This window comes from Juglans regia, chromosome 4 (assembly GCF_001411555.2).
Source record: "Juglans regia cultivar Chandler chromosome 4, Walnut 2.0, whole genome shotgun sequence".
Classification (NCBI taxonomy): Eukaryota; Viridiplantae; Streptophyta; class Magnoliopsida; order Fagales; family Juglandaceae; genus Juglans; species Juglans regia.
The window spans coordinates 20328028-20334901 of NC_049904.1; positions in this window are offsets into that span (position 1 = coordinate 20328028).

Below are 6874 nucleotides of genomic sequence, written 5' to 3' on the forward strand. Positions count from 1 at the left end.
TGGATACAAGGAAACATACTTGAGTATGATGAAAGAAGAAAGGTGGAGGCTGCTAAGCAGCCCCGCCATAACCAATGAAGCTCATTAGTTGGAACGCCTGTGGGCTTGGGAACCCATGGGGAGTTCGAGCTCTTCATGATATCATCATGAGGGAAGTTCCCACGGTTGTGTTTCTGCTTGAAACAAAGCTGGCTGCTACTGCTATGGTGAGAATTAGAGTAGGAGTGGGTTTTGATGGTTGTTTTGTTGTACCGAGTGAAGGTAGAAGTGATGGTTTGGCTCTCATGTGGAAGAATGAGATGAGCTTGTGTATCAAAAACTACTTACTATTTCATATTGATGCAAAGCTAGACGACCCGAGTAAAGGAATTATGTGGAAGTTTGCTGGAGTTTATGGAAATCCTATAATCGAAAGAAGGGGAGAGACTTGGGAGTTAGTTAGATGTTTAAAGGAACCTCAAGATATACCATAGTTGGTCTGTGGTGATTTCAATGAAGTGCTGAGTATTGATGAAAAATAGGTGGAAGACAAAGACAAGAGAGATTGATGAATGCATTTAGAGAGGTTCTTGATGACTGTCATTTGTTTGACTTGGGGTTTCAAGGGCTTAAATACACGTGGTCTAATAGGAGACAAAACCAACATGTGATAAGTGAAAGGCTGGACCATTTTGTTGCGACTATGAAATGGAAGGAATGTTTTCCACAATCTCAAGTTTACCACTGCTTTGCAGCATATTCTGACCATTTACCGATATCACTCTCCCTAAGTGATGGATTAGCTAGAAGAAGATCAAAGCTTTTCAGGTTCAAGGCCATGTGGATAGAAGAGGACGAGTGTGAGGAAGTTATTTCAAGACATTGGCAAGAGGCTGGTGCAGGAAATGTAACACCCCGTATTTTAGTGTATTTTTACTGAATGAATTATTTTTATTTATTCAAAAAATTATTCTCTTGTTTTAAAATTATTGGATTTTTAATTAGGTTATTTTTATGATTTTTAGTTTACGAAAATTATTTTTGAAGTGCTTTCTTTAAATTAATTATTGTTATGTGTTTAAATTTCTTCTCAAATTAAATTAACTTATTATTGGGTTTAATTATTTATTTTCATGTTAATCACTGCGTTCGAAATATTTTATTTCACTAGCTGTTTTAAAATCGTTTCCAATGGATCATTTTTGTGACCCAAGATATGAAGATTAAACCTCATTTTTTTCTTTCCTCTTTTCTTTTTCTTCCTTTTTCTTTTTCTTCTTTCTTTTCTTTTTCTTTTCCTGGTTCTTCCCTTCCCGCGCGCATCCAGCACCCTCTCTCTCTCTCTCTCCGTCCGTTCTTCTCCTCCCCAGCCGGCCACCGTGCACCGGCGGTGGTCGACATTGCCCGGCTCCCCAGCTCCCCCAGCCACCGGTGACGCCACTCCTCCGTTTCCAGCTCCATTCGCACCGTCGTTAGCCACCACGAGCCTCTCCAAGCCGCGGCACTCTTTCCGCCGCTGCGCCGCCGTCGCACCACCATTGGCCACCATCTTCTCACCACTTCATCCTTGACCTCTTAGCAACCCATTGGACCCAACCCCACCTCCGATCAGTCACCGGTGAAGCACATCCAACTCCATTTCCGTTTTTTATATTTTTGGCCTTAAACCACCCCTTGTGCTGCCACCCATGGCCAACCTTCACCACCACTAGCTTCACCGACATCCCTAGGCCCTACCCTATCAATTTTAGGTCTTCGTTTGTCTCCGTTGAAAAGTGGGTCTTTGAGACCCACGGCCACAGGTATTTGACACTGTTCTGTTGCTGTGTTGCCGCCTCTTGTAATTTCGTGATCCTTTGGAAATTGCTATATAGCACTGTAAGTATTTTCTAAAGAATTCTTGTGAATTTAATGTATTTTTACACTAACACATTACACTGTATTTGAACTGTTGATTGGTTTTGCCGGACTGAGTTTGAGGAGTACGAGGATTGGATGGATTGGTGATTGAAGTCGTTTGGTTGGATTGATTGGGTTGGTTATTGAAGGTTGTGGATTAGAGTTGGTACATGTGCATTTCATGATTTCTTGCATGATCATGTTTGTAAAGGAAACTGGGTTTTCGTGTATTGCAGTCATGTTCATGTGTTTATTGAAAACTGAATTTTCATGTGAAATGATTTATTGGGTGCGTGTGTATCATGAACCTCAAACCGAGATGGGGTATTATTCGGTGGAGCTCCTCTGGTCACTCGGGAGTGTTATATACTGAGTGACGTCCCCTGAATTGTCGCCGGGCGACAATGGGATCGGACGAGAGATTCGTGCCGACTCAGTGGTCTTTCTGCTAGCGGGGACTAGAGGATGCTTGGCTACGTACGCGCTGGGCGCGGAACTGGGCATCGCTCGTTGTGTAGTGGATGTTTTCCCACGTACGTGTTGGGCGCGGAAGTGGGCATCGCTACGAAACCAGGGTGTGCGGATGACCCATAGGGGAGATCATGGTGCATACATTCAAAATGGACTATTTTCTGGGAAAATAGCGTGTGTTGGATTTTGTGTAAACCATTTTCTGGGAAAATATTTTACGGATTATTTTTGGGCCAATGGGGATTTTGGCGTGTGTTGGAAAATAATCATTTTCGGAAAAAATGATGTTTTGAGGAAAATGCATATTTCTTCATATGCATACATGTTGGCTGCATTAAATGCATTTTATTCATGAGGATTATTTGGGTTATACTTACCTACGGTATCATTTTGTGGTAACGCAGATTTTGATGCAGATGAAGATGGGGGTGAGCCTGAGGAGTCGGCTTCGCCCGATGAGTGATTTGAGATCACTCATTTGTATTTTGGGATATGTGTTAAATTTTATTTTGGGATGATTGTATAACTTTTTAACCCTTTTACTGATGTTTACTTGTATTTAAATTCTGGTACTTAGTTGACTTATCCGCTGCGTTGTTTTTATTGTACACTGTCGCATGTACACACACATGGCACTTTCATTGGGATGCGTGACCGTGTTGTCATCATCCTGGCGTTTCGATTCCCGTGTTCCCTTACGTAGGGGTCGGGGGCGCCACAGGAGATAATCTAATGGTCATTTCAAAAAAAATAAAGGCATGTAGCAGAGGGCTAGAAGTCTGGAATGAGAAGAAATTTGGCAAAGTGCAACAGAATCTGAGGAGCGCACAAGCTACACCTCATAGAATGCAAATGACAGATCCTAGGGAAGTCACAAAAGAGGAATTGACAACAGCAAGGAATAATCTACAAGTGTGGCTAGAGAGGGAGGAAATTCTTTGGCACCAAAGAGCTAAAGTTTTGTGGCTGAAGGGGGGTGACATGAATTCAAAATTTTTCCATCAAAAGGCTTCACAAAGGAAGAAAAAGAACGGTTTAAATGGTCTAAAAGATGAGCAAGGCATATGGAGATTTGGGGAGGAGAGAGATCAGCTTATTGTAAACTTTTTCCAGAATTTGTTCCATTCTGACATGAGTAATAATAACTTTGATTTTCTAGAAGAATTAAGGGGTCGGGTGTCTAAACAAATGAATGCTAAGTTACTGAAAGATTTTCACTGAGATGAGGTCAAGACAGCTTTGGATCAAATGGCTCCAACAAAATCCCCCGGACCTGATGGAATGGCGCCTGTGTTCTTTCAACATTATTGGCATATTGTGGGTGATGAGGTAACAAATGGGGTGCTATCCTCTCTCCGAACTGGTACTATTCCTTCCTCTATTAATCATACGTTCATAGCTCTAATTCCAAAGCTAAATAAGCCTGAGAAAATTTCTGAGTTTAGGCCTATTAGTTTATGTAATGTTTTGTATAAACTAGTGGCTAAAGTTCTTGCAAATAGGCTTAAGAATGTACTTGATATTTTTATCTCAAAAACTCAATGTGCTTTTGTATCGGGAAGGAACAGTACTGATAATGTTCTAGTGGCGTATGAGGTAATGCATTTTTTGAGAAATAAGAGACAAGGCAAAAAAGGATCAATGTCTATTAAGTTGGACATTAGCAAAACTTATGACCGTGTGGAATGGCCATATTTACAAGGGGTTATGGAGACAATGGGTTTTAATGCGAGATGGATCAATCTTGTTATGATGTGTGTGAAAACTGTTTCATTTTCAGTTATGGTTAATGGTGAGCCACAAGGTCCTTTCGCTCCATCTAGAGGCATGAGACAAGGTGATCCCCTTTCACCTTACTTATTTTTATTGTGCACTAAAGGCTTGATCTCTTTAATAAAACAAGCTGAGAGAAGAGGGGAAATTTCAGCAGTGAAGATTTGTAGAGGTGCCCCAAAGATCTCTCATTTACTTTTTGCAGATGATAGCCTTTTATTTTGTAAGGCAAGTATGCAAGAAAATCAGAAAATTCAATCAATTCTTAACTTTTACGAAGCATCTTCTGGTCAAGTCATAAACAGACACAAAACGGGCCTTGTGTTCAGTTCAAATGTTCACTCACCAACTAAGGATGCAATTATGGAATTTTGGGGAGTAGAGCAAAGTCAGGAGTATGAAAAGTACCTAGGACTCCCATCTTTTGTTGGGAGAGAAAAGAAGAGAGCTTTTTCTGAAATAAAGCACCGAGTGTGGAGGAAGTTGCAAGGATGGAAAGAAAAGGTCCTCTCGGCTGGGGGAAAGGAGGTTTTGATTAAAGCTGTAGCCCAAGGTATTCCAAGCTATTCTATGAGCTGTTTTAAACTTCCTTCAGCTTTGTGTCATGATCTTGAAGAAATGATGACAAAATTCTGGTGGGGGCAGAAAAAGGAAGAGAAGAAAATTCATTGGATGAGTTGGAAGAAAATGTGTGAAACAAAAAAGGATGGGGGAATGGGATTTAAGGATTTGAAGATCTTTAATGATGCTCTTTTGGCCAAGCAGGGATGGCGCATAATGTCAAATACTGACTCGTTGCTTCACAGCATGTTTAAGGCAAAATATTTCCTAAAGAACCACTTTTTTTATGCTGCGTTGGGAAATAATCCTTCTTTTGTTTGGAGAGGAATTTGGGGTACAATATCTAAGCTAAAGGAGGGGTGCAGATGGAGAATAGGCTTGGGAAATAAAGTGAGAATATGGACTGATGTATGGATACTAGGTTTTAAAAGAATTGCTGATATGAATCTTATGTCTGTGATAGAAGAAGAGGAAGCTACTGTTAATTCCTTATTTCTTCCTGGACAGACAGCCTGGGATGTAAGCAAAATTTCAAGCATGTTCCCTCCTACAGTGGCTCTACAGATTTCGAAGATAGTGCTTAGCTATGGAAGTTCAGATGTAACTTGCTGGACGCATGAAACTCATGTTAGATACATAGTCAACAGTGGCTATAGATGTTTCATATCAGTTAATATGGGGACACAGAGAGGTGATGCATTGAATACTAATCTTTTAAGGAATTTGTGGAAGTCTTTATGGAATATGAAACTCCCTTCAAAAATAAAAGTGTTTGCATGGAAGGCTTTCAAAGGAATTTTACCTACTATGCATAATCTTTGGAAGAAACATGTAATCATTGAAGAGAAGTATGCTTTTTGTAATGATTGTAGAGAAGATATTTTGCATGTGCTACTCTCCTGCCCATCCATAAGAGAAGTCTGGGTTAGAAATTTCCCAAAGCAAATACGGTTTGATGTTTTCAGCTCTTTTATGGATGCAATCCTAAATTTGCAGATCCACAGCAGTGCAATGCTGCTGGAGTTGTTCTTTTTAATTTGCTGGAGCTGCTGGGACAGAAGAAATAGAAATATTTTTGAAGGAAAAGATGTGAAGGCTGAAGATATATTGGAAAGTGCATTGGCTTTGCAAAAAGGGTTCCGTGAAGTGAGAAACAAACCTATATCTGTTATCAGACAGCATCGCAGATGGGAAGTGCCACTACCTGGCACTTTTAAATTGAATGTAGATGGAGCTTTCTCTCAAGATAGATCTATGGCAGGTATAGGTGTTGTATTGAGAGATTCAAAGGGTGAAGTTATAATGGCGGCAGCGTTAAGAGAAAGAGCTAGTCTAAATGTTATTGAACTTGAAGGTCTTGCTGTCCTTAGAGGTTTACAGTTGTGTCTTCATCTTGGTATCTATCATTTGTCAATTGAATCTGATTCTCTTTTGGCTGTGAATGAGTTTAATAGTAATGGTCAGTCTATGGCCACCATGGGGAATATGATTAGTGAAGTCAGGAAGTTAATGCTATGTTTTCAAACATGTGTTTTAGAACATGCAAATAGAAGCTGCAATACAATAGCTCATACTCTTGTCTGGATATTAGTTTATGGTGGGGCTCGTACCCGGATGTAATAGCTAATTACCTTTGGCTTGATTCTTCTTTGTAATATGTTTCTTTTATGAAATGAAGAGTTGGTTTTCCTATAAAAAAAAAAAATATATATATATATATATAACATTATACTATAATATTATAGTATATAATATTATAATATACTAAAATGTATTACCATATAAGTATATAATACTATATACTTTTATATATTGTTATATAAAATTTATACGATTAATACTTTAGTTATTATACATTAGTATTACATGTTATTATATTTATACATTAGTAATTTAGTGTTACATGGTAATAATATTGTAAATTTGTAATAGTATGATATTTACATATAGTCATATACCAAACTATTATCAGTCAATTTAGTCTATATATTAATAATATAACTATATTATTTAACTAGTATATTATTGTGTTTAACTAACTATATAAGATATAGTTTGACTAATATATATAAGATATAGTTTGATTAAGATGTATAGATCGGAGGCAGAGTCGGAGGGTAAAGCGGAGTTGGATCAAAGCAGATTCGAAGTCGGTTTGACTCCACCTCTGACTCCGACTACGACAAGTCGG